At 43.3% G+C, this 20,400-nt stretch overlaps 1 protein-coding gene across 5 annotated transcripts in view; it reads right to left on the bottom strand.

Annotated features, from left to right (window-relative positions):
* Positions 1-20,400, bottom strand: part of frmpd4 (FERM and PDZ domain containing 4) — a 785,950-nt gene that overhangs the window by 476,902 nt on the left and 288,648 nt on the right. The window contains exon 1 of one of the 5 annotated variants that reach the window (XM_073045770.1): positions 2,664-3,316. The exons of the other annotated variants lie outside the window; for them this stretch is intronic. The gene's annotated coding sequence lies outside the window, so the exon portion shown is untranslated. Of the gene's footprint in view, positions 1-2,663; positions 3,317-20,400 lie in introns of those variants that run through there. 5 annotated transcript variants of the gene reach the window in all.

Here is a 20,400-nt window from a genome sequence, read left to right as displayed (position 1 = left end):
TTAAATACATTCCCACTTATTCTGCCGTGGGGTTTCAACGCGTCAGGGTCTACAAGCGCGATTCTTTACACAATAGACAGTGTAACGATGAACGCGCCGCTTTTTCCTTCAGTTTTTCGTAACTTTTGCTCAAATAAATTTAAAATAAACGTGAGGAGCAACACAAGCACGAAAAAAAATGTCCAGCATTTGGTATGTGTTGACAATTTGATGAATGTGGGTCTCAGAAACACGTTGTACTGAGGAATATTGACAGCGCTACCCTGTCTCCATCGCATCACTCGGTAAGACGGTGGTGCCAAGGACCACTCTGACCAAAGGCTCGCACCCTGCTGGGAGCTCACAGTACCCTGAACATGCATATGTGCAGCAACACTTAATGCTCGCTTACAGCCGAAGGAAGAGTAGCAGATGTGTCACAGACTGGAGGGAGGAGAACGGCCACTCAGTGGGGAGAATGACGCAGAAGTTATCCAGTGCCCAGGGGTGGCAGTGGGGAACTTGCTGAGAATCTGTTACAGCCACGCTGATCATTGATAGGATCTGCCCGCCAGCTCCGATGGCACCCGTTGGTCGCTTGATGACAACAGAAACCGTCCCAGGAATTTGCTTCACCAGAATCTCCGCCTGCAGCCTGCATTAATAGGAAAAACGATCTGAACAGGCCCAGGCGATACAGCACTCGGACCCTTTTCCCATCGTAGCAAGGAGCTATTTTCAAAGTGCTGCAGCCTCCCCGGTAGAAGAGGTGACATTACTGGTGTCAAAGACACCAGCAATACCTCAGTCAGTCCCCACAGACCCACTCCTACTCCCCAGTCACAGACCCGCTCCTACTCCCCAGTCACCGACCCTCTCAATCAGCTGGCGTTGATCGTAACAGAACCTCAATTGCCCTAGTGTCACTCCCCAATGGACTCCATCTATCCCCCAGTGTCGATCCTACTGACACTCTTCCTCACCACTGACCCCCTTCCCCTCCCATAGTGTCATTCCCACAGACCCTCTCCTGATGGTCTATACTGACACCCCGCTTCCTCTCTCAATAATGAGTACCTACTTTCCATCACCTCCTCCTGGTCACAGTCAGAACCCTTTTCCTCGGAAGGACTCTCTTCCACGTCATCTCAGCACTCATTTTGGGACAGGACCACCCAAAACCCATCATCTTCTTCCCTCAGCCTCCTTCCCATGCTCAGAGACGGGCCCTCTCCCCTCCCTTAGTCTGCACCCTCTCAGAACAGACCTTTCTCCCTTCACTCCCCTCCAAAATTAACATTCTCCCAGCCACACCTCAGCGTCTGTTCCAGCCCCAGCCCCTCCCCTGGCCCATCCCTGCGCCATCTCCCTCTACCCAGCACTTCTTTATTCCCCCCTTCTCGAATTTCTTGATCACTCTTGACCCCACTCCCTTCTCTCTCTGGTCCCTCCCGTTTACAACTCACACCCTTCCCCTCCCTTTAACTCCGCCCCCAAGCCTCGCTGCGTCCCCTCCACTCTTCCCTTTGTCCGCAATCTGTCTCGCCAGGCTCCTGGTGAGATAGCTCAATACCCGACATTCTTGCGCGGGAGATGGAATTATTCCGAGCACCGGTCGGTGTGACGGTGTGCTCCGAGTAACAGAGTCGGTCATCAGAGCAGGTAACTGAACTGTTACAAGCATCTCGGCTTTTTCCAGGAGTAAAGGTGAAAAGGGTTTTAAAAAAAACACCATAACTACTTCAACTTTTCATCGCCAGGAAAGGAGAGTTGACGGGCAGAAAATCGATCTGTCGATGTAAAACTGTCTGTGTAAGATAATCATTTCACAGGGTGCCGAGAGAGTGTTACACACACAAGTAGATTCAGATCCTGACACTACATCTCGAGCACACCCCAGCTTCCCTTCTCTCCAGTCATTCCCTCAGTTCCTCTCCCCACCCCTCTAATCTCCCTCCTTATCGCAAGACTCTGTTAGCTCTCATTCCAGACCTTGTCCAGCCACGGGCACAGCCACCCTCTCATCCCTCCATCACCTTTCCCACTTCTGATAAAAGTTCGTCCCCAACTCCTGCATGTCTCGCGGGTCACCAGCTGGGCGAGTCTCGATCGCCCGGGCTCCCCGGAACCTCTGTGTCATGGGCGGGTGACCCGGTCCCAGCTGCCGATGGGACATGGAGCAAAGTGAGAACCCAGATACCGATCCGCACTCACAGCTGACTCGCTGCTGCCAGTTGCGCTACTCAGAATCGGTTTGACTCTCCCAGCCAGACAGGGAGCAAGCAGTTCTTTGAACAGCGAAGCGTGCTTGCGGAGCGCCCAGGTTTCCGCCCGGTGAGTTCCCGCACTGAGTTCCAGCAACAGGCAGCGAACCCGCCAAGGCGTCCGATTCCCCGATGATAAACACATGCACAAAATGCTGGAAGAGTATAGACAGAAGCGCCCATATACAATACACTCTCTGTTTCAAATGACCTTTCCCCACTCAGACAAATACACCTTACAACGACCCAAGGGAGTTAAATGTCACCGCCGCAGACTGTGAAACACACACACAGAGTTACTTTCAACTTTTCCAGTGAGCCCAGACTGCTGAATGGCATTTTGACGCACATATGCTTAAGAAGTCGCATTCAGCATTCCAGCTGCTTTCTCCGTGCGGTGACACGCGAGAAACGCCTTACCTTTGTTCCGCCGCCTTTTTCTTACAAGGGAACACTACAATGAAACCTCAGTGGCAATTCCTTGGCCATTGATTAACGTCTGCTTTGAAGACAGTGCGGAAACTGCGCTCCCCCCGAGTTCTGAACCTGCACCCGATTGTTGTCAACCGAATTCAACGCCGCTCGGTAGAGCTCGGCCCATTTTGTGCTCGGGGCCGCTCCGGGTGGACGTTTGAAACTGAGCAGCAAGCGGAGAGAGGGTTGACTTTTGAAGCCAGTGGCGAGTAATGTACCGGTCACTGTGGGGCGAAAGCCGCACCATCCCACGGTATCATAGAAGCACCCCTGACTGCTCGTGGCATCACCGTGGAACAGCAGCTGACACAGCTGTGCCACAACTGCTCAGGAGTTGCTCCGTGGAAACATCCAAAAAGAGTTTTCGACCAGCTTGGCGCTGCCTTTCCTCGTGTGCCTCGTGGTAGTGGCGGGGAGTACCCGGGCCAGAAAGCGAAGCCTTAGCTAATCCTCGCCGTCCGTGGTCGGATGCGAGTCGTTTCCCCACACGCTGCCAGACCTCCTTTCACGGTGCGACTGTCTGAATGAGATTGGATTGCGGGAAAAAAGAGAACGAGCGCACACTCGCAGTCCAGCCCCTCCAGAGAATAGGATGCATTAGTCAGAAATCTGAGCTTTATTACCACGAGAAGCTTCCCCAAATCCCCGCTGAACTGTAACACAACCCCAAGGTAATATTAAAAACAATAACTGGAAGAAGTACGATAACAGCAATTTACAAATTTTCTATTATTCTCAGAAATAACGATTAAGAGTGTTTTTGGTTTGGATTAATAAGCAGTCAAGCATTCTGGGTCAAAGTTACTAATTATGTCCACCCTCCCATACTCGATGTTTTTGTCATTAGTCTGCTGAAAATAGTTTGTAATTATTGATTAACCTCTTTCTGCCCCAGGCTGGTAGTTATCTACTCCCGAATTGAACATTCCGAATGAACTGATTCTGGAAAGTGCAATGTACTATCGGCTTATTTATTGATCTCTCTCCGCCATGGAATGAATAGTGGCACGATTAATTACTCCAGCTCATCATTTATTATTTAACGGGGCAGCTGTATCATCAGCCGCTTTTGAAAACATAAAGTAAGCTACCCTCCTCATTGAAGTGCCAAACCATGATGGATTTACAGTATAGGTACGTTCTATTTGAAGAACTCAACGCTTTCATTAATCATTTTGCTATTTGTGTGTTACCTTTTCATAAAACATGCCTCTTCCATTTGCTTTTTTTAAAATATCAAGTTCACACCATGACCCCTTCTGAACTTGTAGAATAATTTCAAATAACACCATCACTCACACATTACTCCATGGGGGCCTCATTATAAGTTAGTATGAGGAGTCCAATCAATGCCACCTTACTGCTTAGCCTCATCTATGCTAACACAAAGCAGCAGTTTTCCAGTTGATCAGTGAATTGCAACGTACACTGTACGTCTATCTGTCAGAAGTACACACCCGAGAAGAACACAAGTGCTGCGGAGAATCAGCTTGGTAGATTCTATACATCGCATTGAGAGGCTTCGGGAAAAGGCAATGGCACCTCACTGTGGACACTGCCATACATCTGAAAGTGCAAAGTAACTCAAGTAAGAGCCCTGTGTAATAAAAATACATATATTTTACAATTTAATGATAATGTTGTATAATATATGCAAAACTATTAACTGAAGGCCAGATTGTATGGCAGGAGAAATGTCCACAGGGTGTCTTTGTTTTTGTCTTCTTCGGGAGTTGGAGTTATTAGCATTTGAGGAGGCAGGTGGATAAGTTTGCAAAGCAGGCAAGAAAAACATAGCAGTTCACACAAAACGCTGGAGGAACTCAGCAGGTCAGGCAGCGTCTGTGGAAGTGTCGACATTTCTGGCTGAGACCCTTCTTCAGGCAAGGGGGAAGATGCCAGAATAAAAATAAAGTGGTGGGGAGGAGGTGAAGGAGGCTGGCTGGAAGGCAATAGGTGAAGCCAGGTGGGTGGGAAAGGTCAAGGGCTGGAGAAGGAGGAATCTGATACCAGAGGAGAGCGGACCATGAAAGAAAGGGAAGGAAAAGGTGACCAGGGGGAAGTAATAGACAGGTGAGATGAGGGGAAAGGCCGGAGTGGGAAATAGAGGAAGGGAGAAATCAATACGTGCGAACAAGCTGGATGAACTCAGCAGGTCGGGAAGCATCCGTTGAAATGATCATTCAGTGTTTTGGGCCGAAACCCTTTGTCAGTTCTTGAAATGAGCAGTCAATGTTTCGAGCCGAGACCCTTCATCAGTGCTGACGAAGGGTCTCGGCCTGAAATGTTGACCGCTCATTTCAACGGATGCTGCCCGACCTGCTGAGTTCATCCAGCTTGTTCGCACGTATTGATTTCTCCCTTCCTCTATTTCCAACACATTGTACGTGTTGATTTGACCACAGCATCTGCAGTGTACTTTGTGTTAAGGGAGAAATCAATACTCATGCCATCAGATAGAATACAAGGTGTTGTTCCTCCATCCTGAGGGTGGCCTCATCTTGGCACAAGAGGAAGCCATGGACCAACATGGTGGAAGGGCAACAGAATTAAAATGTTTGGCCACTATGAAGTCCCACTTGTCTATTCGTTTTAGTAGTTATTCAACCACAGCAGCAGAAGCAACTGTAACAGGCAATGACAAATGGCACAACAGAGAAAGGTGATCAGAATTAAACAATAAACAAATTGAGCAAACATATGAGAAAAACAAATGTAAAATAAGTAACAATATTCTGTCATCCTAGCTTAACGACCTTTTAAAGTTTTATCTCCTATATCTGGAATTGTCACCAGAGGCACCACTACCGAATTAATGTCTTAGGAAAACATGTTTTCAATAAAACTCTGTGTTCCGTGTGTGATTAAATATTATCTGATGCTTACCAGCTTTGCCCCTCTTTCAGTCTTCATGCACAGAGAGTAGTCAATTTCCTGCGGTGTATTCAGAATACAGAACATGTTTTCATAGATTATCCCAAACATCGGAAGGGTCAGGCTAAAAGTAATCAGTATTGACACAGCAGGTGATGAGGACATATTGCTTCGTGAAAATGATCTGGCATCAAAAATTTCACACACACTTGGCTGCAATTAAATAGCAGCAATATATTGATAAAGCAACAGAATTATTAAACTGTGTTCTAACTCAGGAGCATTTTGCTGTTTCTTTCCACTTCAAACGTGATGAACATTTTTAAACACAAGAATCTCGGCAGATGCTGGAAATCCTGAGCAACACACACAAAGTGCTGGAGGAACTCAGCAGGTCAGGCAGCCTCCGTGCAAATGAACAAACTGTCAAAGATTCAGGTCAAGACCCTTTATCAGGAACCAAATATTTTTATTCAGTTTTTGTCTTTCTGGTAATCTGAATCCAGAACCAAGCAATATTACCAGTGATAGAGGCAAATCTCTGAAAAAGCAGCCAATTAATTAAAATAATAGCTTTATAGAAAAGGCTTTCCAAAGTTTCAAAATCAACTTGAGTTTTTGCTCTTTCCAATGGTGTCTCCAACTTATCAAAGAATAGTTTTAAGAAAAAGTCTTGTTGGCCTCAAGACTGATTACTGAGATCCAGTCACACACAATGATGAAGGAACTAACTCTGCCACAGTACGACACAACTGAAATACTCAATGCAACAGTACTTGCTTGTAAACAACTTGGAATTAAATACGTAAGTATGGATTTATGAAATTATATTTTGTTAATGAAAGACTTCTAAACTCTAGCACAAAGGACATTTTTTTCAAATGAGAATATGGATGGATGAGCTTTAGATAGGCATTTAGTTATATGCACATGAGTTTAATGCCATGCCACTTTCACACATGAGCAATCTCTCTTATCCGAGCAAATTTGTGTCATAGATTTCAGATAGAATTTTCGATCTCCAAGTATAAAGTGGATGTTTGAAACAGTGACAGGGTGTGCATATCTTCAAAGTATCAATGTTTCATCCTGTGCAAGCAGAACTTACTGCATTATCCATCCTCATTCGGTGCAAAGATGTCAGAATTGCTGTACTGCATAAACATAGAGGAACGTCATTATGAATTACATATTTGACTTTAATCTTTTAAACATGACAAATGCAGATGGTTAATGCTTGTTCAAAGTGACCTAATTCCACAATTGATCCATCACTCTGTTCTCAGCCTTTACTGTACAGGATTGGCTTCCTCTAGCACAATGACACAACTGATCATAGATCAACATTTCTTGGCAAGTTTTCTAAGTGCAATTAATTAAGAATAATTAAAGAAGGTCCTGATGCATCTAAGCAGTGCATGCAGACATATCTTTGTCTGATTGAAGGTCATTTAATTTGATTAAATTCTCACAAAAAGAAAACAGCACTTTGCAGAGGAGAAATTATATGAAGATACTTCAAAGAAAGGAAAATTCTTTCACTAACTTCATTATTTTATCGAGATAGGTTGGCTTTGCTGCCTCATATGCTTGGTTCAGTTCTGATACTGGGTGCAATTTGTATGGAGTTTGAACATTCTCCCAGTAGGTCTCCTCTGGGCACCCTGGTTACTTCCAATTTCATAAAGATGTAATTCTTGGTAGGGTAATTGGCTGCTATACAATATTCCTCATGTAGTCAGGTAAAGGTAGTGGCAGTGATGAAGAGATGGGAAAGTATAAACTTGTGCTTGAAACTTGACATAAACACAGTGATCTAGACAGCATGGCTTGATTCTGTATGGTTCAATGTAAATTCCTACTTTCCATTAAGATGAAGAAATATCTTAAGGATGGTTTCTGAATATAATATCTACACAAATAGTGAGAATGGACTTGCCTGTGGCCTGAATAGAACATATACTGTACATCTGTACCAGGTAGGTGGTGGCACAGCACTTAAGTTGCAAAATTGGTAATCAGAGGCCTAGGCTAGCAATACAGAGACCCAAATTCAAATCCGACAGTAGAATTTAAATTCACATAACAGTCTGTAACTTGAAAGAACAACAACAACTATTTATAATAATTATGACAATAAAAACAACCAAATTTTTATTAAAACCCACCTGGTTCACCAATGCCCCTCTCAGGATGAAATTAGCCATCCTTACATATTGTCCCAAATCTATTCCTTTATGTCATTGACCCTAAATTGGATCAGCAAGCTGCTCATTGTATCATGGCTGTGGTCAAATATGAAAAGAATAAATTTGGACAGATCACTTGTTATCAGCTTGAGTAAAGTCCTCCACACAGATATGGGGGTATTAGGGCCTTAATTGAAAGAATCAAACATTATTGAAGAAGGAATGAAAGTAGCAGAGGCACAGAATGTATATGGGGTAGAGGACTTTAATGTTCATAATCAAGACATGCCCAGGACATTTCCTCTTCACACTGTTATCATCAGGAAGGAGGTACAGAAGCTTGAAGGCACACACTCAGTGATTCAGGAACAGCAGCTTCCCCTCTGCCATCCAATTCCTAAATGGACATTGAACCCATGAACACAACCTCACTACTTTTTTATTTCTGTTATTTTGTACTGTACAACTGAAAAAATTAAAATTAAAAGAAATCGTTAGGTAGTGTTCATGGGTACATACAGAAATTGGATGGGAGAAAGGAAGAAACAGTTCTTTTGAATCGTTGAGTGTGTGCCTTCAGACTTCTGTACCTCCTCCCTGATTGTAGCAATGAGTACATTTTACAGGGTAGCTCAATTCATTATACGTAATGTCCAAAAATAAACAGTTGAAAGCATCATACACATGTACAACATTCCATCTACTATTACAGATAAACTGTACTTTAGAACCAGCTAAGCCTCTAGTCAAGCTGTTCTGGTATAATTACCACACTGGCACCTATTCCAACAACATGGAAAATTACTCAGCTAATTAAGTAACAACTGATAGTTACTTTTACTTCCAATGAGAAGGAGCAGATCATCAGAATGGGTCATTTATAGTTTACCCAAAATATCAGAGCAATGATATTTTTGGTAAATAATTAAATAAAAATAGATTTGGCATTAAAAATTATAAAAATGTTTCTAAATACAAGAGATCCTGCACATACTGAAATTCCAAAGCAACACACACAAAATGCTCGAGGAACTCAACAGGTCAGGTAGCATCTGTAGAATGAATAAACAGTTGACATTTCAGGCCAAGGCCTGTCATCAGGACTCTTGTTTCCTCATGGTTGTTTGACACAGGACCCATGATAACGTTTCTCACATGCGTCTTCTTTATTTGGAGTGGTAGTAGACACGAGTTCACTCCTACCCCACAAAGAGTGATGAACCTTTGTCACCAGGAGGTTCTAGTTAATGATCCGTCATCAGAGAAGCCAGTCTTTCAGAACTGTGTTTGAAAGGATATAGCCTTTGCCTAAAAGCGACAATGGCACAGCTACCAATTTAACCCCCATCTCTCAACTGATATGATGTGATGGAGTAGTCCCAGTGGTCAATGATGTAGCTGAAATGAAGGAGATGGGGTTCTTGATATGAGCCACTGACTTCCTCAACAAAAGGACATCCATCCACTTACAATGAGACTTGAGAAGAATAACTCCAGCATTGAACATCATCCACAGCACATGTCTCTCTGGGCTTCATGGTTAAGACATTCATAACCAGACTTTTCTCCTGAAAACTTCTTTCCGGATATGACTCTGAAAGACTAGCCAATAGGGCTCTGGTCAATCTGTGTATGTTACAAGGACATGGCGGTGGAACGAATCCAAGTGCTGAACATGGGTGCGGAGGCCGAGTCAGGAGGTGTTACAGTCATAGTGAGCGTGGAATAGGTGCCAAGGGAGTCTTTACCCAGAGTCTTGGTTTTAATAGAGAATTCAGGAATGATGCTAGACTTAGAACTGGTAATCCTAAGAACCATGGAACGAGATTACTCGTACACAAGTTAACCAACGAACTGGCACGTCCTTGTTGTGGTCACGGGGTTTTTATACTGCATTTGCTGATGGAAAGCAGGTGTTTGTAGTTAGTGGAACCTGGGAATGATTGGGAACTAAACAAGGTGATTGAGGCCCAATCCCTGAGGAAGATAGCCAGGTGTCAGAAGGGACCATGACAGTGTATGCCAAATCCCCTGTACAGCAGATGAAATGGATTGCAGAAGTGTTGATGAACTCTAACTGTACCGTCAACTTCAGAAGATGATGGAGACAGGAGGTCATCGATGCCCTATGCTCCACTTAGAAGCTAACTGCCCAAGCAGGTATTACTCCACCTTTGATCAGAGTTTGCTCAATCTGAAGGTGCTGTGGTGGGATGGCATTCTGACCACAGGTACAGAGAGCAAAAAAAAAGCTAATGATTGCTATACATGGACATACCAGTAGAAACTATTGCTTCCTTGTACCCATTGATCTAGAAAGAAGATTATTTCCTATTTGCAAGGTTCATGGTAAAACCAGATAAGACAGATGCTTCTTGTTATCATGGCCATAGTTTTATTTTAATGTATTATATCACTGAAGGCCAACATTACCCAAAGCTCACTGTCATGGGAAGTATGAGAGAACAGCCTGTTACTCCCTTCAGACCCATCCCTTGAGCAAAGTCAAACTGATGGTATCGGAGAATAGTCTAACAAACAGTTGGAAGAAGGAATGTTCCAGACCATTCTGCAGCCACTTACACTGCATGAGCAGAAACTCATTAAGTTAATGACTAATAGGTCAGAAAAGTGTTGTTATGACTTGATTTGCATAAATATGGCTGAATTCTGGCTTACTTATGATGACTGAGATTTCAGTTTTTAAAATGGTCTCCTTTGGAATGAGGGATGCAAACTAAAATCCACAACACAGCACTTTGGACAACGATGCAAGAATTTAACATTCAAATTTAATATTCTCAAAATAATTAATTGAAAACCAAAAACAGATTGATACCCCTAGTGCTCATCTTCTGTATCAATATTGAATCCTTTTATCTCCAAATGTAAAATTTATAATGAGATCTGACATTTATATGGACAGAATGCAGCACTCGGCTGGATCACACTGATAGATACTGGCAGACAGCTGGTGTTCACCCAGGTCAGTACACGAGTTGGGAACATGTGTATGCAAACAAGGAAGTCTCCAACTTGCTGGCAGATTCTTGACAGCAAATCTGTCAGTGCACCTTCCTGTAGGACGTTGGATGCAAGCCACCAATCAAGCAGGGGCACACGCCAGTTTCTCTGCATTTGCCATGGAGAACCAGATGATGGAACCCACAGGTCCATTCACCGAAATGAATACTTCACAGACATGAAGTCACAGTTTCACCTTCCTTTTTTTGTTACTTGCAGTAATGTTTTCAGTTAGGTGTGCCTTTGACACTCTTTATAATTGTTTAGATTTTTATTGTAAATTGTTGATTTCTACATCAGGGATGCCCATGAACATTCCAAAGTGACGACATTGATACATACCTTCCTCAGCCGTTTCCAGGGTGAAACGTTCATTAGCCTGCCAATGCAACCCAATCATGTCTTAGAAAATACCGTCACCGCTCAGGGTAAGTTTGGCTCTGAGCTAGTTAAGCCTGGGACTGTGGGTGATGATTGCCAGCGGCTGGGCAGATCATTTCCCCCAATTAATAACTACGAGGTTCACGCATACTTTCTCTACTCTTATAATTCTGCTTGAAAGTTTAAAGTGCTGCTGCACACATGAAAGAAATGAAAAATATTCTCCAACTGTTAAGTCACTCCAACATCATCTAGCTTTCAATTGTTGTAATTTCAGAGGCTGCAATTAACTGTCATTTGAATTGAATTATATTGACAGAAATACTGATGCTTATCAGCATTCTTCTTAATTAATGAAAAATGCAAGGTTCTGATAGCTGTTCAAGCTTTGTGTCTCAAGGTTTCCTACCTACCTCCTCACCTTGAAGTGAACAGTGGCATAAGTGCCGACTTGTAATCGATCTATCATTGTAGAAGCTCACATCTCAGAAGGCTGTTCAGCCCTTCTTGCCTATCCTAGGTCTGCAAAAGGGTAGTCTCATTTTCATACACTGGTCTCTTGATGCGCAAAAGAGATATCTAATTTACTTCCACACATTCATCTTTTTTTTCCTTTATCCTAATAATTAATGCACTTCAATGACATGTCCAATTCTCCTTCCAAACACTCTATGCATTATCATTTCAGGACATGTGCTTCAGATTTCAACAACACTCTGTGCTGAGCACTCACTAAGCACTCTTACCTGAGTGTTTTTGGCAAACATTTTGAATTAACGTCCTCTGGTTACCCATCCACGCATGAGTGGAAATAGTTTCTCCTGACCTGCTTCATCCAAATTCCTCCCCGCTCTGAATCTTCTACAAGGTTCATACTATGCCTCCCCAATATTTCCACATAACTCCATTCCCTCAATCTCGATGCAGAACCTGGTTAACTTTCTCTTATTTAGATTTGGTTCTCAATATGTTCATTTTTAAGATGTAGTGCCCAAAATAGAATGGAGCATATTGAATGAATCCAAACTAAAGACCTGTTAAAAGTTTAGCACTGACTGGGCGAAGTGGGGAAGAGGGTTGATACAGAGTGCTTCTCTGCAGTCACACAACACACAGACACATCACTGCCTTCTCTCTTTTCTTTCTTCACCAGTTTAAATCCCAAGTTGCTTCCATCTTGTTAATGCCATATGGCGATGTTCCTAATGGGCTTATCATAGTACTTTATTAAATGCATTTTGTAAATATATATATACACACAAACATGTAGCATTTACTGTCACACCTATCAACATCTCCATTACTTCAAAGAAGAACACAGTTAGGATAGTCAGAAACAATTTGCGTTTAACAAGTGTATGCTGACTGCCCCTTCTCACCCGGTCTCCATGTAAGAATTCATTCTGTTCCTCTCACTGGCCTCCATCAATATTCTTATCACTGACGTGAGAATGCACGGCTGTAGATAACAGATTTATCCCTTTCCTTTTTTTTGAGAAACTGCTGTGTGACATTTACAGTTCTTCAGTCCTCAAGGACCACCCTTAGATCCAGAGGATTGAAAAAATTGTAATTGAAACTTTCATTTTCTACGCCTCAGCCTCACTGAGTAAGCTAACATCCATCTCTTCATGATCTGGTGACTTTGAGTGACATCAAGGCACCCAGCATCTTCCGTCAGCCTGGTTTTAATATAGTTTGCCATGCCTTCGCCCCCACGCAGCCTCAGCTGTGATGCTGACTTCACCTTGCTTTGTGAAGGCAGTTGCACAGCATTCGTTCTGTATGGAAATTATGCCCTTCCCTCTGCCTTCATAATTTTTCTCTAATTATACTTCTGCATTTTATATGTATTAAGTTTTTTTTTTCCTTTGCTACCACTGAATCTGACAAAATGTTGTAACTATACCAGCCTTTACCATACAGTCCGGCAGTTTGTTCTACTTTAGTTAACCCAATGAGCGTAAGGGGAATGGGAAATATACACACACTCGCCAATCCACCCTAACCACAGACCACAGTCCGGCCCTTGGTGTTCCAGTTCCCAACTCCAGGCTGCATACCCATCCCTGTCAGGCCTCTGCTCTGCATGCAATCGAGAATTCTCTACTCTGGTCACACACCCTGTACACTCTAGGCTCTCACCTCACTCTTTTGAACTAACCAGTGAATGAGATACCCTGAACAACTGGATTATTTGAGCTTTCCTGTAGTTCTGACATAGAGACATTAAAAGAAAACTGAAAAAAAAAACTGGCAATTTCAGTGGAGCATTAAACAACTTTAAATAAAAATAAGAGCATAAGACATGGGAGGAGAACTAGGCCATTCCATCACAGCTGATTTATTATTCCTCTCAACTCTATTCCTTTGCCTTCCCTCCATAACCTTTGATTCCCTGATTAATCAAGACCCTATCAACGTCCGCTTAAATATACTTAACGACTTGCTCTGCATAGCTATCTATGGCAATGAATTCCACATATTTACTACCTTCTGGCTAAAGAAATTTTTCCTCCTTTCTGTTCTAAAGGGACTTCTCTCAAATCTGAGGCTGTGCCCTCTGCTCCTGGACTCCCCAATACAGAAAACATCATCTCCACATCCACTTTATCCAGACCTATCAATATTCAATAGGTTTCAATGGGATTTCACCTCATTCCAGGAGACCATAAGACATAGGAGAAGACTTAGGCAACCTGGCCCATCGAGTCTGCTCTGTCATTCAATCATGGCCGATCCTTTTTTTTCTCCTCCTCAACCCCAGTTCCCAGCCTCCTCCTCATAACCTTTGATGCCATGTCGAATCAAAAACTTATTAATCTCTGCCTTAAATACACCCAACAACCTGGCCTCCAAAGCTGCATGTGGCAACAAATTTCACAAATTCACCACCCTTTGGCTAAAGAAATTTCTCCGCATCTCTGTTTTGAAAGGGTGCCCTCTATCCTGAGGCTGTGCCCTCTTGTCCTAGACTCCTCCACCATGGGAAACGTCCTTTCTACCTACTCTGTCTAGGCCTATCAACATTCGAAAGGTTTCAATGAGATTCCTCCTCATCCTTCTGAATTCCAGCGAGTACAGACCCAGAGCCATCGAACGATCCTCGTATGACAACCCTTTCATTCTTGGAATCATTCTTGTGAACCTTCTCTGGACCTTCTCCAATGCCAGCACATCTTTTCTAAGATGAGGGGATCAAAACTGTTCACAATACTCAAGGTGAGGCCTCATCAGTGCCTTATAAAGCCTCAGTATCACATCCTTGCTCTTGTATTCTAGACCTCTTGAAATGAATGCTAACATGGCATTTGCCTTCTTCACCACTGAATCAACCTGCAAGTTAACCTTCAGGGAGTTCTGCACAAGGACTCCCAAGTGTCTGCATCTCAGATTTTTGAATTTCTCCGCATTTAGAAAACAGTCCGCACATGTATTTCTACTACCAAATTGCATGACCATGCATTTTCCAACATTGTATTTCACTTGCTACTTTCTTGCCCATTCTCCCAATCTGTCTAAGTCCTTCTGCATCCTACCTGTTTCTTCAACACTACCTGCCCCTCCACCAATCCTGCAAACTTGGCAACAAAGTCATCTATTCCATCATCTAATCATTGATATAGAGCAGAAAAAGAAGTAGTCCCAACACCGACCCCTGCAGAACACAACTAGTCACTGGCAGCCAACCAGAAAAGGATCCTTTTATTCCCACTCGCTGCCTTCTTCCAATCAGCCAATGCTCTAACCATGTTAGTAACTTGATTGTAATACCATGACCTCTTAACCTGGTAAGCAGCCTCATTTGTGGCACCTTGTCAAAGGCCTTCTGAAAGTCCAACATCCATTGCACCCCCTTTATCTATCCTACTTGTAATCTCCTCAGGGAATTCCAACAGGTTCATCAGGCAGGGTTTCCCCTGAAGGAAACCATGCTGACTTTGTACTATCTTGTCCCGTGTCACCAAGTATTCCATCACCTCATCCTTAACAATTGACTCTAACATCTTCCCAACCACTGAGGTCAGGCTAACTGGTCTATAATTTCTTTTCTGCTGCCTTCCTCCATTCTTAAAGAGTGGAGGGACATTTGTTATTTTACAATCCTCTGGGACCATGCCAGAGTCCAATGATTTTTAAAGTTAATTTCTAATGTCACCACAATCTTTTATGTTACCTCTTTCAGAACCCTAGGGTGGAGTTCATCTGGCTTGTGTGATTTATGTACCTTTAGGTCTTTCAGCTTTTTGAGCACCTTCTGTCTTGTAATAGTAACTGCACCCACTTCTCTTCCCTCACACCCTTCAACAACTGGCACACTGCTAGAGTCTTCCATAGTGAAGACTGATGAAAAATAATCACTTACTTCATCTGCCATCTCCTTGGTCTCCCTTTATGATTTCTCCTACCTCATTTTCTAACAATCCTATATCCACTCTCATTTCACTTTTATTTTTAACATACTTGAAAAAACATTTACTATCCACTTTGATATTATTTGATAGCTTGCTTTCATATTTCATCTTTTCCCTTCTAATGATTTTTTTAGTTGCTCTCTGTCGGTTTTTAAAAACTTCCCAATCTACTATCTTCTATCTTCCCACTGATTTTTGCATTGTTGTATGCCCTTTCTTTTGCTTTTACAACAGCTTTGACTTCCCTTGTCAGCCACAGCTGCATTATTTTACCATTTGAGCATTTCTTCATTTTTGGAATACACATGTCCTGCACCTTTCTCATTTTTCCCAGAAACACACACCATTACTGCTCTGCTGACATTCCTGCCAGCAGCTCCTTCCAATTTACTTTGGCCAACCCCTCTCTCATACCACTGTAATTTCCCTTACTCCACTGAAATACTGCTATGGCAGACTTTACTTTCTCCCTATCAAATTTCAAGTTGAACACAATCATATTATGATCACTGGCTGCTAAGGGTTCTTTTACCTTAAGCTCCCTAATCACCTCTAGTTCATTACATAGCACCCAATCCAGTACAGCTGATCCCCTAGTAGGCTCAAAGACAAACTGCTCTAAAAAGCTATCTCATAAGCATTCAATAAACTCACTTACTTGAGATCCATTACCAACCTGATTTTCCCAATCGACCTGCATGTTGAAATCTCCCATGACTACCTCAATGTTGCCCTTTTGACTCGCCTTTTCTAGTTCCTGTTGTAACCTGTGGTCCACCTCTGAGCCACTGTTGGGAGCCCTGTATATAACTGTCATCAACATCCTTTTACCCTTACAGTTTCTTAACTCAGCACAGAAGGATTCAACATCTTCCAATCCTATGTCACATCTTTCTACTGATTTGATGCCATTCTTTACCAGACCACACCACCCACTCTGACTACCTTCCCATCCCTCCAATATAATGTGTAATCTACAACCATTCTTCAGTCACGATTCAGTGATGGCTACAACATCATACCTGACAATCTGTAACAGGGCAACAAGATCATCCACCTTATTTTTTATACTAGGTGCATTTAGATAGAACACCTTGAATACTGTATTTGCTATCCTTTCTGATTCTGCATCCCTAATGTTTTGATACTCAGTCTGTTGGCTGCAACTAAGTCCCGTCACCTGCCTGCCCTTCCTGACAGTCTGACTGCACACTGTCTTTACTTTTTTACCATCCATCCTATCCTGAGTCCCTTCACTCCAGTTCCCACACCCCTGCCAAATTAGTTTAAACCCTCCCCAACAGCTCTAACAAACCAGCCCGCAAAAATATTGGTCCCCCTCGGGTTCAGGTGCAACCTGTCACTTTTGAACAGGTCATACCTCCCCCAGAAGTGATCCCAATTATCCAAGAACCGGAAGCCCTGCCCCCTGTACTAGCTTCTCAGCCACGCATTTATCTGCCAAATCATCCTGTTTCTACCCTCACTGCCGCGTGGCACAGGCAGTAATCCCGAAATTACTACCTAGGAGGTCCTGCTTATCAGCTTTCTACCTTGCTCTCTAAATTTTATTTTCAGGACTTCATTGCTTTTCCTTCCTATGTCATTGGTACCAATATGTACCAAAACATCTGGCTGCTCTCCCTCCCTCTCCAACATGTTGTGGATGCAACCTGAGACATCCCTGACCCTGGCACCTGGGAGGCAACGTACCATCCGCGTGTCCCGTTGACGTCCACAGAATCTCCTGTCTGTTGCCCTCATTATTGAGTCCCCTATCACTACCACTCCCTTCTTCTCTCTCTTTCCCGTCTGTACCACGGACCCATGCTCAGTGCCTGTAACCCAGTTGCTGTGGCATTCTCCCGGGAGGTCATCCCCCACAAAAGTATCCAAAGCGGTATACTTGTTCTTGAGGGGAATGGACACAGGGTGCTCTGCTCTAACTACCTATTTCCATTTCTCCTACCAGCCACCCAGCGACTCACCTCCTGACTATTTCCCTGTAACTCTGATCGATTATCTCCTCACTCTGCCGTACAAGTCGAAAGTCACCCAGTTGCTGCTCCAGATCCCTTACACGGTCTTTTAGGAGCTGCAGCCGAATGCACTTCACGCAGATGTAGTTCCCCGGGACACTCTGGGCCTCCCAGTTCTCCAACATCAGGCACGAAGAACACACCCCAGTCATTAAATTAGTATAGTAACAGAGGGAAAAAAGATAAAAAGGAAATCTTAACGGACATTTTACACAGAGCCAATGTCTCTTCTGAGCTGAAGCCTGGTTTGAGCCAAAGCCTGTCACTTCTACTCTTGCCACTGGCCTATTCCTGCCAATGGCTAGAGATACATGACACATGGACACGTAGACATCTACAGCACATCCCAATGTTGATGAAGCCCATCACACCATACACAATCTTAACATTGTCAACCTGTGCAGTAGGCTGACAGTCCTATGGACATGGACTCCAAACTCTTGCTGATCCTCCACATTGAATATAGTTTTACCATTAATATGACATTCTGTCTTCAAAATTGACCTACCGAAATGAACCACTGCACACTATCTGGGATGAACTCCATCCACCACTTTTCAGCCCAGTTCTGCATCCAATCGATGTCGTGCTGTAACCTCTGACAACCATCAACACTCTCAATTTTTGTGTCATCAACAAACTTACTAACCCACCCTTCTACTTTCTCATCCAGGTCATTTATAGAAATCACAAAGAGGAGGGGTCACAGAACACCACTGGTCACCGTCCTCCATGCAGAATATGAATCATCTACAACCACCCTTTGCCTCCTCTGGGCAAGCCAATTCTGGATTCACAAAGCAAGATCTCCTTGGTTCCCATATCCCCTTACTTTCTGAATGAGCCTCGCATGGGGAACCTTATCAAGTGCCTTACTAAAATCATATGTTCTACATCTTCTGCTCTACCTTCATCAATGTGTTTTGTTACGTCCTCAAAGAATTCAATCAGGCTTGTAAGGCATAACCTGTCCTTGACAAAGCCATGTTGACTACCCCTAATCAGATAATGTCTCTCCAAATGTTCATAAATCTTTCCTCTCAGGATCTTCTCCAACAAATTGCCCACCATTGAAGTAAGACTTACTTGTCTATAATTTCCTGGGTTATCTCTACTCCCTTTCTTGAACAAGAGAACACAATTTGCAACCCTCCAATCCTCTGGTACTACTCCCATCTTATTGATCATGCAAAGATCATTGTCAGAGAGGCTCAGCAATCTCCTCCCTTGCTTCCCACAGTAGCCTGGGATATCTTGTCTGGACCCAGCCATTTATCTAACTTAAAGCTTTTCAAAAGCTCTAGCACATTGTCTTTCTTAATTTCTATACACTCAAGTATTTCAGTCTGCTGTAAGACATCCCCACAATTGCCAATGTCCTTTTCCCTGGTGAATACTGAAGCAAAGTATTCATTATCTACCTCTGCTACCTCCTCATGCACGTCTCCGCTGATTGGTTTTATTCTCACATGGCTTATGCTCTTGCTCTTCACATACTTGTACAATGTCTTGGGCTTTTCCTTAATCCTGCTCACCAAGGCCTTCTCATAGCCCCTTCTGGCTCTCCTAATTCCATTCTTAAACTCCTTCCTAGCAAACTTGGAATCTTCTAGAGCTCTAACAGTAGCTAGTTTCTTGAATCTTTCGTAAACTTTTCTTTTCTTCTGAACTAGATTCGTACACCATGGTTCTTTAACCCTACCATTCTTTCCCCGCCTCAATGGAACATACCTATGCAGAACACCATGAAAATATTCCCTAAATGTTTGCCACATTTCTGCCGTGCATTTCCCAGTGAACATCTGCTCCCAATTTGTGCTCCCAAGTTTTTGCCTAATAGCATCATATTTCCTCCTACCCCTATTAAATGTTTTCCCAATTGTCTGCTCCCATCCCTCTCCAGCTCTATGGTAAAGTAGATAGAATTGTGATCACTACCTCCAAAGTGCTATCCCACCAAGAGATCTGACACCTGACCAGATTCATTTCTCAATACCAGATCAAATACAGCCTCTTCACCTGTTGGCTTATCTACAAGTTGCGTCAGGAAATCTTCTTGAACACACCTAACACACTCCACCCCATCTAAAACCCTTGCTCTAAGGAGATGCCAGTCAATATTAGGAAAGTTAAAATCACCCATCACAAGAACCCTATTATTATTGCACCGTTCCAGAATCTGCCTCCCTATCTGCTCCTCAATATCTCTGTTACTATTGGGGACTCTATAATAACACCCAGTTGAGTTATTGTCCCTTCCTGTTTCTGACTTCCACCAACACAGACTCAGTAGACAACCCCTCTACGACTTCCTCCTTTTCTGCGGCCGTAACACTATCTCTGATTAGCAATGCCTTGGCCCCACCTCTTTTGCCTCCCTTCCGATCCTTTTTTGAAACACCTAAAGCCCATATCCCTTCTGCATTTTTATTTAATTGCCAGAGCTCTGTTGACGCTGCTGCAATTCTTCTAAACTCCAGCGAGTACAAGCCCAGCGTGACAAACACTCCTTATATGTTAACCCTTTCCTTCCTGAGATAATTGTTCCGAACTCCTCTGGACCCTCTCCTATCTTTTCTTAGATAAGGGGATGAAACTGCTCACAAAACTCTATGCGTTCTGACCACTGCTTTATAAAGCCTTAACATTACATCCTTGCTTTGTATTCTAGTCCTCTTGCAATGAATGCTAAAATTGCATTTGTTTTCCTCACCGTCAACTCAACCTGTAACTTAAGGGAATCCTGCACAAAGGCTCGCTA

Source organism: Hemitrygon akajei, chromosome 5 (genome assembly GCF_048418815.1).
Source record: "Hemitrygon akajei chromosome 5, sHemAka1.3, whole genome shotgun sequence".
Taxonomy (NCBI): domain Eukaryota; kingdom Metazoa; phylum Chordata; class Chondrichthyes; order Myliobatiformes; family Dasyatidae; genus Hemitrygon; species Hemitrygon akajei.
Note: the sequence above shows the minus strand (reverse complement) of the source record. Positions and strands in the feature narration are given on the sequence as shown.